This window comes from Monodelphis domestica, chromosome 3 (assembly GCF_027887165.1).
Source record: "Monodelphis domestica isolate mMonDom1 chromosome 3, mMonDom1.pri, whole genome shotgun sequence".
NCBI lineage: Eukaryota > Metazoa > Chordata > Mammalia > Didelphimorphia > Didelphidae > Monodelphis > Monodelphis domestica.
The window spans coordinates 254,445,934-254,470,250 of record NC_077229.1 but is presented as its reverse complement, the minus strand read 5'-3'; the positions used below and the strand labels follow the sequence as shown (position 1 = coordinate 254,470,250).

Genomic DNA, 24,317 nt, shown 5'->3' with positions numbered 1-24,317 from the left:
TAAATATGTATATTATTACAGGGTGGGGCACAATGACAAAGTAAGAGAAATTATGAAGTGATGGAGATTTTTTTAAATGGTAGAAACTAAAGGGTGCAAAAATGTAACATCTATCAGAAATTTAGGAAGACAAGAAAAAGTAATTAGAATTGTACCCAAAGCTGGATGTTTATTTTAAACCAATAGACCAAAAAAAATCCCACATTACAGATACAAACCCCAAATTATCTTCAAGAATTAAGCAAATAAACTGGAGCATTATTATGAATAAACTGTTGTCCACAATTGCCTCAACATAACTTTGATCTAAAAAAAAACCCTCTATTTTTAATAGATAGGCAAAACTAAATACAGTCTCAACAATATGAAGTGAAAAGGTTTCAAACTGTCAAGACCTAACAATAAATTGAAACCATAAAGGGACAGAATGAGATATATAACACCGCTGCCATTTCTACTTTCTACTATTAGCAATGACCAAAAATGCAGTTAGTGGGTCCCCAGAAGATGAGCTTATTATCCCAGTGTTCCCTTTCAGTTACCAAAAGGTATCATTTTATCAATTTTTTTCAGTAGTCTGAAGACTATTAAATATAAAGGATAATAGCAAGATCATGGTAGGTCTGAATTAGTTTTTATTTGAACTCCATCAAATACAGTAAGAATGAGATTTTTAAAAAGTCAATCAGTAAATATTTTTAGTATTAGTTATATCTGAAACTGTATGGTAGACATACAGGAAATTATTATTCTAACAGTCATGTTGTTCATTTATTTCAGGTGAGTCTAACTCCTCATTACCCCATTTGGCAATAGGAAGCCACTGAAATTTATTGAATAGGGGGTTGTGTGTGACTTAATGGGACCTGTTTAGGAGAATTTAGAAGAATTACTTCAGTGACTTAAAGGAGATTGGATTAGAGACTTCTGGCAGGCAGACTCACCATCAGGCTACTGCAGTGTTCTAGTTGTGATGTGATATGGGCTTGCACTAGAATGGTGGAAGTGTCAGGAGACAAGGGGGTGTAAGCTCACATCTTCTTAACTCCAGGTCCTGTGCTCTTTCTACTATGCCAAGGTGCCTTTTACTCAAAAAGGATGCAGTTGAGTTGTGGAGATAAAGGGAGAGTGTGTGTGTGTGTGTGTGTGTGTGTGTGTGTGTGTGTGTGTGTATGTGTGTGTTTATGTGTGTGTGTGAGTGTGTCCATACACACATGCCTATATTTATCTAATGATAACATCACAGATTTAGAATTGAAAAGATCCTTAGAGATCATTTAGTCCAGTTCCATTATTATCTAGATGAGGAAACTGAGGTAGAGACAAATGGCTCCCAAGATTATACAAGTAGCAATCATCAGAGCAAGTATTCAAGCCTAGGCATTCTGATGATAGATCAACATTCTTTCAAATAAACTATGTTAAAAGCTAAGTAGCAGTACAGAAAGTATGTGATAAAATGAGTGATATTTCAATAATAAAAACTAACATTAATAAACCAACTTTAAGGGTTGCAAAACACTTTTCATATGTTATCTCATTTGATCCTCACAATAACCCAATGACATATATATATATATATATATATATATATATATACTATTATATGTCTATTTTGCATCTGAGCAGAGCCTGAACCAGGGAAAAATAAGTGTGTTGCTATGTCACAATAGTTAGTTAAGTATCTGAGGCATGATTTGAATTTAAGTATTTAGGTCTGGGAATTTATCATCTGTGCCCCTTAGTGCTAGGTGGCAATGTGAGAAAAACACACCACACTTTGCTGGAGTTCTTCACCCTTCTGCCTACTTCCACCATGCATAGATACCTGAGAGAGCTAGCACTAAAAGGGCATATTCTTTCTTTTGGGGGCAGAGTGCCAACCTTGAATCTCTGAGACATTTATTATTTTTAACTGGTCTGGGTGACCGGGAAGGAAATTTAAGGAAGGAAATCAGAGGATGTTTTTACCTTTTTCTCCTGGACCCAGAGAAAATACTAAGTAATCCCCAAGTCACCACTAGTCCATAAATCTAGCCAAAGGATCTTAGGAGAAAGACTGTCTTTTAGGTTTCAACTACTAATTTTATAGTTGGTTCCTGCTCCCTCACTTCTATATTTAAGATCTGAAACTCTGGCCTTTCTTTGTATCTGAAGGCTTAGGGAGAAAGAAGGGAGAAGGGTATAAATTAGCATGTCTATATTAATAATAATAGGTAACATGTATATAGCACTTACTATGTGCCAAATACTGGCTATGCTCTTGACAGTTATTTTCTCATTTGATCTTCATAGCACCCTTGGTAGAGACAGAGGTTAAACCACTTGCCCATGGTCACATAGTTAAAAGATGCCTGAAGTTAGTTAGACTTGAACTTAAGTCTTCAGAACTCAGCACTCTGTCCGCCTAACTGACTCTAAATTACCTATCTGTACCTACGTGCAGATTCTCCTTGACTCTAGAGCAGAGACCTACAACTTTTCTCAAGACACCTCCCAGCTTGCCTGACATCACATTGTTTTACTTCAGCAAAAGGAGAAGAGAAAACTATAGTAGCTAATGTGAGCCAAGATCAAGAGAAAATTGAGGAAGTGATTTCCTTTTGGAGCAGAAATAATGATTTCTCCTCTCTTTTAAAAATATTTTTCTAGAAGAACAGATCTCTAATTAATATAATGAAAGTAAACCAAAAGTTCTAGCACGTATACAAAGATTTTTGTTTGACAGATGACTTCAAATACTTCTCTAAGTTTCTCTTTTTTGACAGTTTTATTTATCGCATAATTTTTATCAATATGATGAATATATGAGAATTTTTCTACATTTCAGTACTTAAAGATTCACAGACTATAGACAAAGTAAAATTCAAAGCAAAATAAAACAATGCTCTTAGATTACAGTCATGTCCTTGGAAGGACATTTTGTTCAAATTCACATTTTTCCTTCCACATCTTACCCTCCTACACATCTCTCTAACTTCTACACATCATATTCTCTTTCTGATTCTTTCTTTCTCTTTGTTTCTGTCTGATTGTCTCTTTTTTCTTCCTCTGCCTCTGTCTCAGACTGTCTCTCTGTGTGTTTCTGTCTCTCTCCTATGTAATGTTGTCTGTGCTTTGGGTTGTTGTAAGTGCAGAGAAGAATAAAGATTTCAGCAGAGGTTTATTTTAGAGCAAAGGACAGCAGACTTTGTCTTAGGGGAAATCTCAGACATGTCAAATTATATATTCATAAATACCTCTGGACAGTCCCATTCTACATTCCTGAAGCCAACATCTTAAAGCACATCACTGCTAGCAGAATCTTGTTTGCCCATGTGTCAGCTGCACTTTTGTCTCTTTGGACCTGGTGGAAACTGTTCAATAAATGAGCAAGCCAGGAAATCAAGAAACAAAATCTAGGTCTGTATTAGACAACCAGAAATGAGCAGAGAAGTACAGATCAGTTAAACGTGGGAACTGCCTGTATGAATGACCATATTTTCTATTTTTACACCATTTTTGACCTTCTACATTGTGGGGTTAACAGATTCCTCAGAATTCTAGGGATGAAACTGTTCAATAACTGCTCTGCCTTACTTGTAACCCAACAGTAATATCTATTCCATCAGAAGGACCCTAAATCATCTTTGAGCAAAATTCCAAAACTTGTCATTCCTTCCTTGAAATGATTTATCAGATCTCAATTCAAGAAACTAATTCTTTTTCTTTTCTCCTTTTAAAAAATATCTCAACTGTAATGGCCCCATATAAAATAAAATATCCAATCACTACCCTTGCCCTCAGTCTGAATGAGGGAGTGAAATAGCTTCTTTCCTCATAATGGAAACTATCACCTATTATAGAAGATGCACAGTATACCAGTTCCATGTATCACAAAAATTCCTAGAGAATTTAATAGGTGTGCAAGAAAAAGAACAAAGAAATAAATCAAAGAAATTGCATCTTAGCCAAGAGTTGTACTTTATTCCCTTTCCCTAATCCTCTGTCTTTTAAGAGTATGGGTTTTTTTTTTGTATTTTTGTTATCATAAGTGTTTTTGACATCTTAGATGATTAAGTACCTTTTGCTATGCCAAAAAGAAAATCCTAGTAATTTAAAAATTATTTTGAGAGTAGAAATGAAGACAACAATAAAACTTGGTTAAAATTTTTTATCATTCATTTATTGGATCAATCAATAGTAATTTGTTAACCACTTAATATGTCCTAGGCACTGTGAAGCTTTGAAGATTCAAAGAAAAGCAAAATCAATCCCTACCTTTAAGGAGCTTACATTCCTAATGCAAGCTACAACATGGATATTTAAGGTATAAACAGTGTAAGAGAAAGGCAATCTTTAAGGGAAGGGTTGGGAGATACAAAAGGCATTACTGTTTAATTACAATGGTCATTGTTCTTCACACTCTCATAAGTTGAATTTAAGTGAGCAAACTTGCACAAAGTCATCAACCTCACTCTCTCTTCCAGAGTCATCCGAGTCTAGTGGCAAGACAAAATTCAAGATGACTGATGAAAGCTTTGGATACAGTGATTTCTTTGCTGTCTAACTAAGCTCTTAAGTGCACTGCAGCACTTGCTACTTCCTCTTTCATAGATGTTGGAACAGATTGTTCTCCTCTGCTCCTTCTGCTAGAGAAAGTCTTCACCCACTTAAAGTAAACATTCCCTTACCTCATTTACAGGTTTGATGTCTGTCTGTTACCCTCAATGTAGTTTATTTGAAATGGTTTGCCCATTGTGTGTGTGATTGCTGTACATGCTACAGCTTCTTAGAGCCACAAGTGAGAGCTGGATGGCTGGTGGATACCAAAGGAGAAAAGAAGCCCTGAAAAGGGCTTGACAAATTCTCATGCAGAAGTACTAGTCTTCCTTGACTACCCCATATTCTAGTCTATTCTATATTAATTATTCTATTAAATACAGTAAAACAAAGTTAAAAGAGTTTGTATAGTATTTCACTTTTGAAAGGTTTCTCTCTCTGTGTCTCTCTCCCTCTGTCTCTCTGTCTTTCTGTCTCTCTTTCTCTCTCTCTCTCTTACTCTCTGTGTGTGTCCCTCTTTTCCCTCCCTTTCTCTCTGTGTCCCACTTTCCCTCCTCTCTCTCTCTTTCCCACTCCCCTCCTCTCCCTTGATAATATAGTTTTTAAAAAAGAACCCTCTAAAGTTTATCAATAGCAATAAAGTGCCACAGTCTGTTAGTTCCGTACTTCCATCTTTACTTGGGAGGGGAGAAGGGAAGAGGGAACTAACATCTCTCTCTAACAGTGGTGTGTTTGACCTCTTTTGGCTCCACATTCTAATAGCATAAGTTGTAATTGAGCAAACTTGTGTTTAGCCAATATGAATGTCATAAGTTGGCTCTTGGTTTTTCAAACTCACTAGCATTCAGGAAGTAATAGAATTTTTACATATATCTGTACATTTATTTTCATTCAGAATCTTTGACAAGTTGATGCTCAGAGGTTGTTTTTTTTTTCTCTGCATCTTGCAACAGAGCACACTTACATGAATAACTGTTATAATATTATTTTTTCCTACTTCATGAAATACTTTGATTTTTTTGCTTCCAGTGCATGTAGGGAGAACTGACTATTTCAGAGATGTGGTAAGAATATATTTTATAAAAATCATTGGAATCAGTCTTTTCACTGATGCCTAATATGGTAAGAGCTGTAGGGATTATATGACCATAGCAAAATGATGTTCTATAAAGTACATGAAATATGTTACATGTTGGGAAAAAGAAAAAATATTGTAAAGGTGACTGGAAAGGTGACTAGAGGAGCAGAACTGGAGGTACAGTTGAAATAGTCTTCAATTTTTCAGCATGAACAAAAGAAATGAAAGGATCCAGAAAAAAATGGACACAAAAAGAATAAATATGATTTGTTGTTTTCAGTCATTTCAGTCAAGTCCAAGTCTTTGTGACTCCATTTGGGATTTTCTTGGCAAAGATACTTGAGTTGTTTACCATCTCCTTCTCCAACTAATTTTACAGATGAGGAAACTGAGGCAAACAAGGTTAATAGATTCACCCAGAATCACACAACTAATAAATGTCTGAGACCAGTTTTGAACTCAAGTATTCCTGGCTAGCACTCTAATTACTGTGCCACTCAGTTGTATTTAACAGGCTTATCATATGATTTCACAGATTGACTTTTAAAGACACCCAGTCCCTTGGTGGGCCATAAATATTATTTATAGATCTTGATTTTTGTATGCTCTAAATAATGCACTGCTTAGAAATATACCAATTTTGACTTTTGGGTTAAAGAGAGCATAGTGTAAAGAACAGTGGATTTGGAGTTAGGTAGCCTGGATTTCTGGCTCTGCTACTTCCTACATATATGACCTAAATGACTTTGCTTCCCTGGGACTTAGAGTTTCTTCATCTGTAAGAGGAAGGACTTGGAGAAGAATGTTTCCAAACTCTATACTTAAGTTTTATCAGCCCAAAGAATTTGTTTTCAGTCTTTACAAAGAAGGAAGAATAGGGTTGCTAATTTATCCTCTCCAGATTTGCCATTAGGATCGTAGTCAAAGTTGGAAGACATCAGATCAGCTAGTACAACATTTACAGATAAAGAACCCAAGGCCCAGAAAAGACAAGGGATTTACCTGGGGTCATTACAGACAGTAAGCAACAGAAGTAGAATTGGAAACCTGATCCTATGTGGATAGAAGGTAGTAGAGACAAGGAGGACTACTCAAGTAGGGTAACAAGTTTGGTACTATAGAACCGAGACTATGATTATATAGTGGGCAATATGCCATGCTTTGTTTTAGTTGCTGGGGAGAGGCAACAATGTTGTTATTTAATAAGGGCAAAGGAGAAAGATTGATTTATTATTAACTATGTTTTGAGTTGTTCAGCCTCATGAATATTAGTTATTTATTATAGGCATTACATGTATCTAATGTTTGTTTCTCATGGAAAATTATGTGGTGCTTTATAAAGAAGTCCTCTCCCCCCCCCAAATATAGTTAAGGTCTTAAATTATCTGTAAAATGAAGGTTATTTCTTCCAGCTGACCTCAGATACTTCCTAGCTATGTTGACTCTAGACAAGTCACTTACTCACATTTACCTTCATTTCCTCAACTACAAAACTGAGATAATGACAGTACCTGCTTTGTGTTTGTTGTGGGGATCAGTGAGATAAATTTTATAAATGCAATTAACATAGTACTTGGCACATTGTCAGTACTTAATAAATGTTTATTCTCTCATCCCCAGCTCTCAAACTATATTCACATAATCCAAAGACATACACATGAAAAGAAAACTAGTAGAGGTCCATATGTCCTATTTCCCTTCCTTATTCTAAGCTCAATGAGAAATGTTTACATAATCATAATTATGCAAATATGGCTCAGTCCCTACCAATGCATTCTCTACCAATAGATCAACAGGAGCTATAATTAGTGAATAAATAACAAGGATACAGTCAAAACTAAGGTTTTTCCAGTAGGGATATATGGCTGGGAGAGTTGAACTGTAAGGAAAACTGAGCTCTTCTGAATCGATGCTTTCAAATCGTGGTCCTTTTAAGAGTCCCTTGGACAACAAGGAGATCAAATCCATCAATATTTAAAGAAATTAATTCAGATTATTCACTGGAATGTCAAATACTGAAGCTTAAGTACTTTGGCTACATAATGAGAAGATTTGATTGATGCTGGGAAAGATTGAAGGCAAAAGGAGAAGAGGATAAGATGCCTAGAAGGTATCATGGATGCAATAAATTTGAGCATAGTGGAGGATAGAAGAGTGTGGAGTGCAGTGTGGTCCATGGTGTCATGAACAGTGACACAACTGAATAACTGAACAACAATAACAACAAGAAGGGAAAATCAATTTTGAAGTAGAAGAATTTTCCACCCACTGTATATAGGTTGCCACAAATTCTCTGGTTGACAGGAAAAGGAAGGCTCTCTGGAAAATTCATGTTTCTTGGGTTTGGTTGGCTCCACCTCCCAGCCATGAAACTATGCCTCATTTCAAATTACATCTAGCTCTGCAGCTACCATTCCCACCAAGCTGCTGTTGCTTTCTTTATCTGAGGCTTCTTTTTCTTCAAAGAAATTGTTACTAGTTTCCTGTAAGATTGTTCAGGTCAGTATGTTGAGGACTAATCCACATTTTTATCCTCTTTTTTTTTTTTAAAGCCAAGTACCAGCCAAATAGGCCTTTAAGAGACTATCATGACCTCATTCTGTTTTACTCACCCCTCCCTGCCATTGCAAGTCAATGATAGGTTAAGGAGTGATTATTTCCCCCTCCAGTTCCCCATATGATCCTTACAGCTAGAATTAAGTATTTAGCTTCAAGTTGATACTTTGTTATATTCCTTAAAATAACATAACTACTGCTATGACAAGCAATTCTGTCCCTACACACTAATGATAAAAAGAAGTACATATTGGTGGTACAGGTATTAAGTACAATTGAAATAGGAGACAATCATTTCTAGTAGGAATGGTAAAACAATAGATTCACTGAAGAGTGGGTTTTGAATTGGACTTTGGAAGTTTGGTAGAGTATTAATATTCAGAGATAAATGAAGTAGAGTAGACATTTTATAGGGAGAAGTAGAAGAAAAATGACTAAGATGTAGAGGACTTTGAATGATAGGATAAGTCAGGACTTCCTACTGTAGGAGGCATTCATGGTTTAGGGGAATTAAAATTATTATTATTGGTTTTTAATCTGGGAATGGAGAAGAAAGGTGATATGATGAAAGCAATTCATCAGGAAAATTAATTTGGCAGTATTGAGTGCAGGAATTGGTACATAGAAAGATTAAAGGTGGGGAGAGAAATTAGAAAATTATAGTAATAATTTAAAAGTGGAGGCAGTAGTTGAATAGTAGATATAAAAAGAAAAGCAAGAAGCATTGCTAAGAAACAAACTCAAAGGACTTGACAAGGGGGTGATGGGAGGTTGGGAAAGGCAAAGGAGAAAAGAAACATTACTGAGGTTTCCAGCTTGGGTGCTTTTAGAAAACATGGTGGAAGTATGGAAGGAGGCTGCATTTGGAGGGAAGACCATGAGTGATTTAGATGTACTAAATTTGAGGTGACTGCAGGGCTTTCAGGTGGGCATTTATTTCTGCAGCCACAGGACCAAAAGTCAGAGAGAATGTTCTGACAAGGAACATTACTGGTTGGAGAGGGAGGAAAAAATCCGAGGAAAGAAATGGTGCTACAATTGAAAGATCACAAACTGCCTCTGGGGTCAGAGGTCTTGGGCTCAAATCTTAACTCTGGTAGTGACCAACTAGGTGCTGTTGGTCCTTGGGCAAGTGACTTTTTTTCCTTGGGCCTCTTTCCTCATCTGTATAATGAAGGCGTTGAACCTCATCCCAGTTTAGATTTATGATCATGTGATTTTTTTACCTTTCTTAGTGAGGCCATTTGTTCTAATTCTATGTAGTTAGTGGATCTGCCATCTAGGAGAGTCATAACTGGTTTAAGTTCTGAAGAAATTCAGACTGGATGGGTTAATCAAGAACTGAGCAGGTTGCAAGCTATTGATTACACTGGATATTCAGATCCATTGTCTCATATTTTTTTGAGTCAGACAGATTTGATTTAAATATATTATGCCCTAAATTGCCACTTTTGGGATATTATCTGTTGGAGTTGATTCTCCAAGAAACTTTTATTATTAAAGTTTACATAATAATACTAATAGCTAGCATTTATATAATACTTTGGAGATTTGCAAAACACTGTGTACCTATTATCACTTGATCCTCATAACCCTGTGAGACAGGTGCCTGTGGTAGGATTTGAACTTAATTCTTTTCCTAAGTCAAAGTCCAGTACTCTTATTGTGCCACAATCCAGACTAAACACACTATTTGTGTGTGTGTGTGTGTGTGTGTGTGTGTGTGTGTGTGTGTGTGTGTGTGTGTGTGTGGTTCTTACACATCAACTGCAAGGAATATTTCATTTATTAAAAAGAAAAGCCAGAAACCATGTGCTTGGGTCACTTTGTATCTGGGCCAGGCCAATCTAGAGACAGAAGGGTTGTAAAACTATAATTTATTTTACAGTTTACTGGCTTGACAAATACCCTTCCTTTTGGATAGAGGTGGGGTGGAAAAGTCATGTGCTCAAGGAAGAGAGGATCAGAGATTTCTTCTCAAAAAATGGCTTTTAAAATACTTCTTTGGCATGATTTCTTCATTTATGAAACCTACTCCTCAGACTTTTATGAAATGCCTACCTCTTATGTAAGAAAAATAAAAGCCTTTTTTGAATTAGGAAGACTCCCTTTAATCTTGCCCAAAGTACTAGGGGGGGGAGTAGACTTTCTCCTTTTCAGCTCCTTTCCCTACCTAAAGTTAAATATGGCCATTTCTCCCAATTTGGAAGGTTTTCTTTGTAGAATATGAATGAGCTATTTACTGGGTAACAAAAAGACAAGCCTTTCAAGTACAAATGGAGCTTTGGAGATCTCTCAATTTGAAAGACTAATCTCTGCATAAACACAACTGTTTCTCCATATTGCTGGGAACACTCCATCTAGCTGTTTGGCCACATTTTCTATTATGGTTTTTATAAAATGAAACTATGGCTAATAGCTCAGTAGAAAAGTATCTGGGCCTAGCAGGCGCCAGTAAAGTGTGTTTCCAAAGCCTCAAACTGCACTGATGAGCAAAGAATGGCAGCTTTCTATAGAATCTGATCTCTGCTTCTAAATAACATTAGGCACTCTTCTCTCCCTGCTTCCCTCTTGTCCATTCCCTTCTATTTATTTGAGTGTGCATCAACCAGTGACCTTATTGAAATGTGTTGATTCTGCTAGCCAGGATTGGGTTGCACCTGTTGCTTATAGTTCTTTTTGATCCCTGGGTTTTCCTTTTTCACTCTTCTCTTATTAGACTATGATAATTGACAGAGTTAATACTAGAACTGTCCATCAGTGTGAATAATCTAAGAGGTAAATATTTATGCATCACCTTTAACCTGAAGTATATTTGGGTGTTGGGAAATAATGGATCTCTAGATCTTCTAACATTTCAGACTTTCTTGTTGGTCTCAACCTCTTTTTCTTCAGATTTGGAGACAAAATGGGATTCATGGCTCCATAGACTGAACAGAAAAATAGGGCTTTGCACTCCATATTCATGGGCATCTGTACCTCATCAATGACATGCTAATTGGTTGGCAGATGCACAGGATTAGAAAGCACAGTTTTCCTATCGCCCAAACAAGTGCTTCCTGTTTTCTGGGAGTGGATCAAACACATGTGATGGGGGAAACTAGCATGAAAGTTGCTGAACCCCAAACGGCAGCTTCTTGGGTACAAATTCAGGCCTCCAGTCTTCTGTAGGAACTGTTCTATTAAAATCTAGATTGCCACTAGTTACATTGTAAAATTCTTAGATGTTAATAAGATCACATTTAATTTGTATAAGGTTTTATGTGAAAATCTTGATGTTTTCATTTCTGTGATAAGGTACATCAGAATTCAGCCCCATTACTATGATACATTTTCAGGAGGTTTAAGGAATGGTTTTTCCTTTTGACTTTATGCTGAATTTTTAAAGGTTGGGCAGATATAGTCAAATATATTTAACATGTCTAAGAAAGGATCACAAAGGTAATATAACCACATTTGATTTCACAAAGATTCACAAACGATCATAGGATCATAAAATATTTATAGATGTAGACAGGGATCTTGGAGATAATCTAGCCTGATCTCCACACCTAAATTCCTCAATTTATGAACTGTTTCAATATTCTGTGCTGGTTACAGGGCAACTTTTGAGTCTTAGCCAAGCTTCTTTTTGCTTGCATCACCAAAAAAAAAAAAATAGCCAGAATTTGCCACAAGGGGAGACTTGTAATAGGTAATTGGAAGCTTAAATTTCCCTGTTACTTGAGAGATTTAGGAAAGTCCTAGGTATATTTTCTTTTGTGCTTTTACCCTTCTACCTTCTCAGAAAACCCATTTAAGCTTTATAATAACTGGGGAAAAGGTATGGATTTTTCTTAAAGCTTTCTTTTTGGGGGGTGGGGGAAGTGGGCAGACAGGTAGGGCAGTAGATAGAGCATTATCTTGGAACCAGGAAGACCCGAGTTCAAATCTGTCCTCAGATACTTTCTGAGTTGTGACAACTGCCCTCAAAGTTAGGAAGATCTAGATTTGAGGACCATTTTTAACACATAATTGTCAATTTGGCTCTGAGCTAGTCAAGTAAGCTTCTCAGGATTGGAATAGTCATTCCACTCCCCCCTAGGAATTCTTGATAATTCCCAGTAGAGAAAGTGCTGATTTGCCCAATAATAAAGGGAATTATTCATTGAGGGCTCCTTATACTGATGAAATCATAGGTCAATAAAAACAGAATAAATGTGATTTTAATTCATAAAAAAGCATCATGATATATTTTTATGAAAAAAAGATTATAAATTCCAGGGCCCATTTCCATGTCAGAAATTTTGTTATGAGAAATAGCAGGTCTAGAGATGCATTCTAGGATTTAGATTCTTTCTGCAGAGGGGCACTTCCTTCTTCCCTACTATGTAAGAAAGTCAGATTATGGCTCCTTGACCCTTTTCTCTTAGGATAATATTGTGGAACTAATATTGGCTCAGTGTCTAGTTGAAGCTTCACTGACAAGTGGCTATTCTAAGAGCTCCAGGAATACCCTAGCTTGAATTTTGTTTGCTAATTCCTTAGGAAAGAGAAGGGTTAAAGCAATGGGACATAGGAAAAGGACCAAGATCTGATTGCCATGATGACTGGTGCCCTGGCTTAGTATTCCTGACAAGAATGGAAAGTTGATGACCCTGAAAGGAAGGGAAGGGCACATAAAAGAGCACCAGGTCTGGAGTTAGGAAGACCTGAGTTAAAATGTAGATTCAGATACTTACTAGCGTTGTGACCCTGCGCAAGTCACTTTGCCCAGTTTGTCTTAGTTTCCTCATCTCTAAAACGAGCTAGAGAAGGAATGGTAAACTACTCCAATATTTTTGCCAAAAAACCCAACAAATCAAAAGGGGAAATATTTACAAAACCTTTTGCACAGTGCCTCAGCACATAGTAGGCACTTCATACATGCTTCTTCCCTTCTTTTTTACCTCTCTTCACCATGGGACTCCAATAAAAATTCACTAAGAATTATTTAGTGGCCCAAGAGCCTCACTGTACCTCTCCAAGCATCCTGCCCTCAAGAGGGAGTTCATAAAGCACTGAGAAGGAGAAAAGAGCTCAGAGTATAGAAAATGAATGGGGCATTACTGTGTCCATTCAGAGGAGCCAGATCCTTGGTTTTAGGCAGAAGGGTCTCGACTTCAGTAAATTGGATTTTTGTCACTGAAACCTAAGTGCCACTTCTGTAGAACACTGCTGGGGGAAAATCGTGAAAAGAACTTGTTAAATGAGGTCTGCTCTCTAGTCTGTCAAATCAACACTGAGGCCATAACTAGCTGGTGGTCTGCCTCCCTTTCTCCTGCACCCTTGCAGCCTTTTGAAGTGCAGCCTTCTCAAGTCTTGTTAGCCAAATCAGTTCATTGCCCTCTTAGATGTCAATGCTGGGGAGTTCATTGAAACCTGGAAATTTGACAACTTTGGCCTTCCTTATTTCCATTCAGGCACTTGAAGGAGATGGCCAACAAACAAGGCAGATAAAAGCAGTCATTTAGATTTAGGTTTCAGATTAAAGGCCGGAGGCTCATGAAATGTTCCAGTGTAACAGTGTAGCTTCTGTTCTGGGCTGCAAAATACATTAGACTATGAACAAAAGAATGGTCAGTGTGGAGCCTGCTAAGTTTCTGACCCCTGCTATGTATTTTGAGCTAAGTGAGGATTTGGGCATCCTCGAAGCAAAAGGCAATCCATCTGATAAGTTGTCTCTTTTGCTTCTCCTGCTGACTCTCCTGCCCTAATTTGGACTGATCTTGTCTTACTGCTGAGGAGACGTTATAGAAAGCCAACATCAGGTTAAAGTTGGTTAAATGGCTTTATCTGTACTCTAGGTTAATGTGCTCTGGTATCCCATGTCCTCTAATATTCTCTCCAAAAAACACAATTAAATTTGTTTCTAATGGAGAAACAGAATGTGTGATTTTATAATTCCCAATGGTTATCAGGAAGAAAACATGCATCTCTTTTCCTCTGATAATATGAAAAGAGAACTTTATATGTGGGTGTATCATGTGCTTTTCTCATATACTATACTTTCAATGATGACAGCATTAATTTGTGATTCTTTTACTCATCATCTTGTATGCTATTAGCATTCTCTAAATAACATTTATGTTTCGAAGTCAACATTAATTAAGCTTCTCAACCCAAATGAAAATACCTACAGGAGGAAAAAACCCCCAAGCCTGCATAGCATCAGATAGGATAAAATATTTGAAGGCAGTGAACAGTTCACTCACTATGAGGGAAAATTTAAAGATAGCAAAGAGTAATTATATACTAGTCAAATTGTATTTACTCCAAAATGGAAATATTAGAAATGGAGACATAGAAGTTTTGTCCAATTGAGTTTCTGGAGGGAAAGAAATTCAGGGATTTTTTGGGGGGGTAATCTTTAGCACATTTTTCTGTCTAATACAGTTTCTTTTAGGCAGTTTTTCTAGGGGGTGTTTTTAATTATTATGTCACAAAGAGATTCAGTAGAGCTTATAAGTATTTGGCTTTTAGCCTTCTGGAGACCAGCCTAGATACGTTTGACCCTCAGGTTTGGTGCCAAGTCATCCCATTGCTGCATGGGAACTTGAGGAGAGCCAGGCTGACCCAGGATAATATTCAGTCTTAAGTACATTGAAGTGATAAGAACTGGTTCTGGATTTCTCTTGGGGTCAGATAATTAGATGGCTGATTTAGGGGATTGTGTTTGTCCAAGGCTAAGCCAATTTACAAAACAGTAGCCAATCCCCCATACACCTTGTGTTTTGAAGCCCAAGGTTAACTTGGAATTCTTCCCAACATTCCATACTGCTGAGGAAGAGGACTCTATACTATCCCCAATAGGGCTCCAGGCCAATGTGATGCTGATTTGAATAAAAATAGAAATAGAATAGTCTTGTGAAGCTGAGAATCTGTGCCAGGTACTGTTTCTTAACTAAATCTTTTTATTTTAGAATAAATAAGAATTCCACCTTCCAAGCTAAGTAAGACTAAACTTGGGGATGGTTGTTACTTTTTTTTTTAATCATTTAATATGTTTGGATGCAGATGTTCTTAATGGCAAGAATGCTGGACTTTTTCATCTCTTATGGTATATCAGGGTTTTAGCTCAGTGTTAGAGTCTTAATAAATGTATAATTGAATTGAATCAGGTTATAAATATTTCTGTGGCAAATATAAATGTAACTATACAGTTAAATAGATATAACCCTTTCTAGATGTTTATAATTTAGTTGGAATGGCAAAACTAAAATTGGCATGCAAATCCAATTACAGTACAATATTGGGCAATATATAATTAGTGCTAAATTGTCAAGTCTAGACTGTAAGTAGTATAGGATTTCAGAAATGATAGCAAGCACTGGAGACTAGAGGGATGAAATGGTCTAAGCAGGGATAAAAAAAATTAGTAGTCTTTAGGAAAGGGACCTGGTTAGAATGGAAGATCTATGCATTTGCCCTTCTTTTTTTACTCTTTTTTTATAAGTGATAGATTTGGGGGAAGAGGAGAAGGAATGGAAACACTGGGAAATGTTAAGCAACGTGAAAGCAAAAGTTATCAGTGAAGTCTTATTCAAAAATGATGGCACAGAGTTATTTACTGTAGCAGAGTAGGGCAAAAGGGAAAAGTTATCATGTTTACTAATGGTAATTTTAAATTTTGGTTACATGAACTTGTACAGGTAGACAAAAAGGATAGAGTAAGTCTTTGGGAAGAATGCCCTTAATAAAGCTAGAGAATAAATAAGAGATTTGGAAGTAATGCCGACTTGAAAGTTTCCATGGAACAGTGATTGAGTGGATAGGTAATTAGTTCAGATTAAGAGAGTAGTCATAGAATTATAACTGTAATTGATTTTAGATATTATGTAGTCCAACTTTCTCTGATTATATTGGAGAGGTGGAAACTGGGGTTGAGTGGGATGTACTGAAGGCCATATGCTGGTTTGTGATACAGACAGGACTAGGCCTATAGTTTCTGAAAAGTCTTTATAGTATTAGTTATTATTAAGAATGGCTAGCATGTATATAGCAGTTTTAAGCTTTGCAGAGTGTTGTACAGATTATCTTATTTTATTCTCACAACAATCCTTTGAAGTACTTACTATTATTATTCTCATCTTATAATAGGGCAACAGAGGCTGGCAGGTTAAGTGACTATCCAAGTATCATACAACTAGTAAGTAAGTGTCTGAGGCAGGATTTGAATTCCAAGTTTTCTGACTTTAAGTACTATACTCTATCCACCATATCACCTAGTTCTGTCATTTGGTGTAGCCCAAAATATATAATCCATGAGAGCCTTCTATAAATTTGAAGACAGTTGTATTTCTCTTTAGTTTTCTCTGCTTTGAATTCTTTTCCATGGGTTTTATATGAAATTCTTTTGAGTACCTTCACTATCCTGGTTTTTTTCTTTGGATCATTTATTAATTACCCTCTTAAAATGTGGCACCCTTCATTTTGAATATACCACTTCGTTTGATAATGAAAGGACTTAATTAAAGAGAATAGAAATAGGACAGAACAATTTACCCCAAACAGAGGATGGTAAAAAGTTTACTATTAATAGTAAACCTTAAACCACTATCATTGGTTTCAAGATGTTGAGGAACCTACTTTTTTCTCTGAAATTACATCAACTTTATCTAAATATTTGTAGAAGCAAATTCCCTTATAATAAAGCAAAGCAAATTGAGGAGAAATCTTTATTCACCACCTGTAGTCATCCTAGACTCCTTATGATTATTGATCTCCATTTCTTAATTAGTTGCTAACTCTCCTTTCTATCTTCACAATATCTCTTGAATCCATCCCCTTCTCCCTCTCATGGGATCACTGCTCTAGTTCAGGTCTTCATCACCTATTGCCTGGACTACTGCAATGAAATTCACCTCCCTGCCTTGTGTTTTCCCTCTTTAATCCAACCTTTACACAGTTGGTGATGTTCTTCCTAAATTATAGATCTGATTACATTCTTTACTCAGTAAACTCCTGGGGCTCCCTAGTACCTTTCGTATCCAATTTCATCTTCTATTGTCACTGGCATTTAAAGCTGATCTTTTTCACTCTCACTCTGTTAAAGCCAAACTGAGTTAAACTGACCTTCTCATGGTTTCTCATACATGGCCCCATTTCCTGTCTCCATTATTTTACACAGGCTGTCCCTAGTGACCTAGAATAGATTTCCTTTTCCACCTCCTACATGAAGTCTTTTCTGATCATGTAGGTTGCTAGGACCTTGCTCCTAAAGTTGGTACCTCCGCACGCGCGCACGCATGTGTGTGTGTGTGTGTGTGTGTGTTGGTGTGGGAAGGGGGGCATATTTGGATAAGTGCATATAGACTCCATCTAGTAATCTGGAAGCTCCAGTAAGATCAGAGACTTCTGTCTTTATGTCTCCAGATTTTAACAGTATTCCTGCCATATAGTAGGTGCTTTAAAGAGCTAGTCAATTGTTTGAAAACTACTGCTTCCTTTAGAAGAACATGATGATCTCTCTCTAAAACATGGAATTATTCCATGTTTCTAATATGAGTTTACCTTTTTAGTCACCAATTAACAAGGACATGCATGCTTGTGTTTTAAGTGACTTTGATGGAAAATAGGATATATAACTACATATTTCTAATTAATTATACAAGTAGAGGAAAGCAAGAATACAAATAATCCATAAGAACAAATTATCCAAGACATTTCTTTTTTTAAAAAATGCATTTGAATGTGAATGTATTTTATGCTCAAGGAATTCATACTGTCCTACTAAATCACATACTTCAGACTAAAAGATAACTATATTAATTAGACCTAGAAAAAGTTAGAGTTGAACAGTTTTCTATTCTATATCCCTAGTGTTTAACTCTGTATGCTCTCCACTCAATCCTGGGAATAGATTTATATCTTGTAAGTAAAATATTATTTTAAATCATACTTAGCTATTATTCTCTTCTGAGTTACTCACACTTACCCTGACAGAGGTAAAATAGTAAACTCTTTGAATTTAAGATAGATTTTCTTCTAAAAATGTGTGGTCTAGTAGAGGGGTCTTCCAGTCAATGGCCCTTAGCTTTGGGTTTTTTGAAAGTTCTCCCATACCCCTCACCAAGATACACTATAAAATAGCCTTTCCTTATTTTTTACACAAAAGAATAATCAAAATGTCATTTTCATGACAAAAACTTCCATAAAATTTACAAGGTTTTAGGTGACACATAATAGTACTTCAAACTTAAGATGATACAGATGAAGAAAACTAAAATCCAGAGATGCAACTGATGGTCTAGAAGATAAGAGTATTGGACTTGGAATCAGGAGGATCTTTGTTCAGATTCTATCATAGTTATTTACTAGCTTATGGACCTCTTTGCTAGTCATTTAATTTTGAGCCTCTATTCCCTCCCTTATAAAATGGTGATAATGATTGCACCTTCCTTACAGAGATGTTGTGAGAATAAAATGTCATAATATTTGTAAAACATTTTGCAAACCTTGAAGCACTATATAAGTGCTCTAATAGTCACTGTCATTATTACTATTATTATTTACCGTGTCACACAGCTATTGAGTGTCAGAGCAAGGATTTGAAACCAGGTCTCTGGGTTCAAATTTAATGCTCTCTCCATTATATTAAGTTGGGAAGAATCATGGAATTCTTAACTATAAGGGATTTCTGGATAGGCTTTTTTTTTTTTAGTAGAAAATGGGTAGGCTCTGGCAGAATTCCCCTCCTTTATTAATACAGCACTGATAGCAACTCTTCCTAATAGCAAAAATAATCTGTCCCATATCAACTTATCACCACTTTAGCTAAACTCATTATCTAAAGGTTGGGTTCATTTTATATTTTGATCATAATTGTTATGAGTGAGTTTTATCTTTTCAAATAAAATACTACCCATTTTAGTTTCTTTTTAGACTTCAGGGAGTTGAAGTTTTTTAATGCTTTCCATTTTTAGCCTATAGCAAGAGAAGGCTGGGGACCACTGATATAGATTATATCTAAATCAACTTGTCCATTCAAGGAAAACTTTCTGGGAAGAATATTCTTTAGTCTTTCTTGATAACATATTCTAGTGCCTCCACATTTCTAATAGTTAGGAAGTTCTTTCTAATGTCCATCTTTTCACTATTTTTAGGGCCTAATCCTTATTATGTTGTTCTTAATGATAAAAGAAAGTGGGACCCCAGGCCTTAAAAGATATGAAGCCTAAACAAGGATTTTCCTGAATTGATTCTATTTAGGAAAAAGATTGCTACTTCTTAGGGAAAAGACATTCAAGTGTACTCACTTAGTAATACATGCCTGATGGGAATTCAGGCATGTTTGATTTATTTCATTAAAATTTCTTATTTTAATAAAAGAGTAAGAGCAGAAGAAGCCTGGTTTACAGGGTGGTTGTGTTGATGTTACTATAGAAAAGGCTTTTTAAAATACAGGAAGAATGATGTTGGCAGGGGGTGAGTTTGTAGGTAGTGATGCAAGAAAAGGAAATGTGTGGGTAGTATATTGAATGATTTTATTAAATTAATGAGTATCTACTATATCAATATTTGCTTCTTTATAAACCCTCAATAATTCTCACCCAGAAACAATATACCAGTTCCATAAAGCATTGTTAAGTGTTTCCGCCTGCTTCACTTTTAGGGAAAATGATCTGTAATAATATGGCGACGTGTTCCCATTAGAGTAACTATCATGGTAAGTAAGACATTAAGTTAAATGTTAAACCACATAAGCATTAACTTCATCACTACAGCCATTGAGTCTTCTGAGTGCAATAAATTGTAACATAGGCCTGGGGTTTGCCAGAATCTCATAAGATGCTAGTTGGTTAGAGTCTGCACTCAGGGTGAGATTAGCAAGTCTGGTTTTCTTGCTGTGATGAATTGATGATTACTTCAAATGAATCTGATAGCTAAGTACCTAATAGTAATTATAGGTCACATAGACCTTTCTTACTCTCACAGGCCAAGTATTTGATTTCTTCCTAGAATAAAGAAAATCACAGAAGAGAATAGCAACTTATATAGAATGACTAAAAATAGGGTGCCTAAAATATACAGCATTATAAAGATCCAGCATTTCTAAAAGTTCATTTTTCCCCTTTAAAAATCTTTTGAACTAAAATTGTCTTTACTGTGGAAAAATGCTTTTAAAGTAAGATTTAATTCATTTTTGAGGAATGTCAGATAATTCACATGAAGAATGCCAGAAATGATAACCTAGGAAGGGAAAAACTAGTAAATAGTACACACATATAGAAAATAACACACAACATATATAAAGATTGAATACTTGTTAACATGGATATTGGCCATAGGCATTTGACATATGTCAGTCTTAAGATCAGCTATTCAAAATTATTATTATAACAGTAAAATTGTTATCTTTCCAAAATATTCTGAGAGAGAGAGAGAGAGAGAGAGAGAGAGAGAGAGAGAGAGAGAGAGAGAGAGAGAGAGAGAGAGAGAGAGAGAGAAAAGAGGAAACCTGGAATGAAAAGTGGGCTCTTACTCCTGAGTCAGAGCAATAGAAAAAGCTCCTTAATTACATAGGTAAGAACTTTTCTTCAACTACATCTTTCCTATGGAATGAATTCTCTTATTTGCATTAAAAATAGAAATACAGAATAGATGGCCAAAAGAATATTGTACTAATAAGAAAGACATTGCTGGAAAGGAAGGAGAAGGAAAAAATAATTTCCATATATGATGCTTTACAATTTACTGAGTGTTTTACATGTGATTTATTTAATCATCACAGTATCTTTTGAAATACATTATATGCAGTTTATTGTTCTTATTTATAGGGCCTAGAATGGCTAAGTAATTTGTCCAAGTTTACCTCACCAATTTGTCTTCTGACTCCAAATTTGGCACATTTTTGACTATGACATCGTACCTCTTTAGAAGAAAAGTGAGTTGTTGACATTTCCCCAAGCACCTGGTCCTTGTTACTCAACACATATGCTAATCTCAATGCCCTTTGTCTTGGGGTGTATTTCCTATGATCATAGGATTTAGAAGTTGAAATAACAATATGCCTTTTGCCTGAACTATTATAGTAGCCTTATAGTGGGACTCCTGGCTTCCAGGCTCTACCCTCTTCATTTGGTCTTCTGCAAAACTACTAAAATGATCTTCTTATATGTCTACCTCTAGAGAAAGAGCTGATAAATAGAAACAAGCAAGTCATAATCTTATGTATACCTATATATTTTTGTCAAATGATGCCCTCTCTAGTGTGTGGGTAGGGGAGAGAAAGAAGGAGATACCTGGAAATTTTAATGTGACAAATTTTAAATTGAAAAAAATTTAATCCTTGACTAGCATAAGTGTGACTTTTGCCAGTCTCCTGTTTAAGAACCTTCTTCAGGACATCTAGGTGGTAGAGATCTAAGCCTAGAGATGGAAGGTCCTGGGTTCAAAGCTTCCTAGCTATATAACCCTAATCAAGTCACTTTTAACCCCTATTGCCAAGCCTTACTCTAACTTGGAACCAATATTTAATACTGATTCTAAGGTGGAAGGTAAGATTTAAAAAAAAAGAACCTTCTATGGTCCCCTGTTGTCTTTAAGCTAAAATACAAATTCCTTGGCTTGGTGTTTAAAGAGCTTCATAATCTGGCTCCAACCTCTTTTTTGTGGATTATTAAATATTAATGTTTATAATTAGTAAATATTAATCCCCTTTATCCAGCCCACATTCCAGCCAAACAGGTCTCCTTGCTGTTTCTTAAACTTAGTACTAAACTATTTCCTGTTATGACTTTGTACAAACTGCCCTCTCCCTTCTACCTATTTTGATTTTAGCACAATTCTAACCTTGGCTCAAACTGCATCTGTTCTATGAAATTTTTCCCTGAATATTCCAATTTATTACTTTTCATGCTTCTTCTGAATTCCTGTAGAATTTAAGACCTATATTTAATTTAATGCCTAATTTTAATACAACCTTGTGCACTATTTTCATTTTGTTTTCATTTTGCCTCCCCAACTTTGCTGATAGTTTTTTGCAGGAAAGGGGAACATCTGGTGTGATTGACCCATTTCCAACAAGACTTAATAAAGAATATAGCAGAATATAGCAGTTTATAGTTCACAGTCCTATCACACTTTACATTATTATTTCATTTGGTTCTCATACTATCCTTGTAGGGTAGGCTGTTCAGGTAGTGTTATCCCTACTTACTGTAGAAACCAAGTCATGTAATAATTGAAATTCTCCTGAGGCATTATTTCTTTTTCTTTTAAACCCATACCGCCTGCCTTAGAATCAGTACTGTGTAATGGTTCCAAGGCAGAATATTGGTAAGGGCTAGGCAATTGGGGTTAAGTGACTTGCCTAGTAATACACAAGTAGAAAATATCTAAGGACAGATTTGAACCCAGGACCTCCCTAGGCCTGACTCTCAGTTCACTGAGCCATCTACTTGCCCCATAGATTTCCTAATTTTAAGATAATTTATTAATAGGCCAGTGAAGACATCCTAATCTGGGCAAGTGATTCTCTTGATAATCAAAATACCCCCATCAAACCCCCTTTTCTAGGGTACCTAAATACAATTTTGGGAGCTCATCTATCCAGCTCCTTCCTTGAACATTCCAAGATATCTCTAGTTGGTAAAAAGCTAATTTGGAAGTGGTCCATCAAACTCTCAGCCCTTCCCCAAACCAATAGGTGATTATTTTATTTTGTGTAGGGAAAGAATCATTATTAAGTCTTTCTCTCAGACTTTTTTGTGTGAAAGGAACACATTTCCTAAGGACAAAGAGGATGCAAAAATATATAAACTAGATGGTGCCTGAAGTCCAAAACCTTTTCTTAGCAATTCACTCTATGTATAGGAATATAAAAATTAATACACTATATGAAAAATAAGTTCTCACAATCACTTACCAAGGTCATAGAGCTAGTGAATAGTTTAGCTGGAACTCAAACTTTAGAGTCTATTTTTCTGTCTGTCTATCACTCTTCCTACTTGGCCATGCTACCTACCCAGTCTACTCTGGGTACAGAGTAGATAACTTAATATTTGTTGGTTCAGCTTGCAAGCATGTTGAAAGGTCATCAGACAGTAAGTCCCCTTCAGTGGAGACTTGATTGGCAAATCCTTATTATTGTAAGTCTTTCTTGCCTTTTTATATAAGAGAATATGACAATTATGGTGCATGTAGGCAGGGGATTGCTGACAAATGTTTAAAAATTGGGTTCCCCCCAAAAAGAACAATGTAAAGTGAAATATTCACTGTTAACATTTCCTTTATTACTTAAGTCTAGGAAATCTACAAAACAACAGTTGAGCTTCAATTTGTAGTCTACTCCCTATTACTATTGAAAATTTAGCAACCAACTCTGGAGAGCCAGTCTGAGCTAGCCCTAGTGCATCCCTGCATATAATCTAAAACATGATTTACTTAGATAACTGATTCGACACAATCAAAAAGAACTTATAGTATTTCTCAACCTTGCATATGGATTATTTAAAAAGGAAAAAAAAATGTACCAAAAGTGTTTACTTTTTTTTTAACACCCTCACTCATTCCCAAGGGAAGTGATTTTGTTAGAAAAATGAATAAAATTTGGCTTTTTGCCCAGCATGAATTGTCACACTTCTTGGATGAAAAGGCAGAAGGCTATTTGCAAGTTTACCATTCAGTAAAGAATGTAAGCATTTGTACAAAAGAATCAGAAATTAAGTACAGAGAAGGTCAAGGAGAATAAGGAAAAAGAGACTGGGTAGTGGTGGGTATTCAGAAGATGTCTCATAGTCTCTGAGTCTGTTATCAACTAAATGGTGATAACACTATCAGTGGCAGTAAATTAGTATGTCTTAGTGGATCTTCCCTGGAATGGAGTCGATGGTATCAACAGGTGGCTGGTGACAGTGTCACTGCCAGGGAGTTAGTCAGTGTCCGCTCCCCTTGATCTGTGGCTCCCAGTGATGAAGTGCTTACCCAGTACAATCTCCCTGTGGGGGCAGTGATAATTAGCCTGGGTTACAGCAGACTGCTATTGACTCTTCCTATTTCCTGGTGGAAGCAGTCTGTCCGTGCTGCGAAGAATCACAGAGGGATAAATCTGCAGCAGCTCACATCTCCTGTGGTGTGGAGAGTTGAGCCCTGAAGCTCAGAAGAGTAAATACACAACCTA

At 36.2% G+C, this 24,317-nt stretch overlaps 1 protein-coding gene across 15 annotated transcripts in view; it reads left to right on the top strand.

Moving 5' to 3' along the window:
- The window catches only part of LDLRAD4 (low density lipoprotein receptor class A domain containing 4), a 637,530-nt gene that overhangs the window by 382,768 nt on the left and 230,445 nt on the right, over positions 1–24,317 (top strand). The window contains exons 1-2 of one of the 15 annotated variants that reach the window (XM_056820782.1): positions 1,651–19,862; positions 20,974–21,080. The exons of 13 other annotated variants lie outside the window; for them this stretch is intronic. The gene's annotated coding sequence lies outside the window, so the exon portion shown is untranslated. Of the gene's footprint in view, positions 1–1,650; positions 19,863–20,620; positions 21,081–24,317 lie in introns of those variants that run through there. One more of the 15 variants, XM_056820779.1, reaches the window with a different exon arrangement.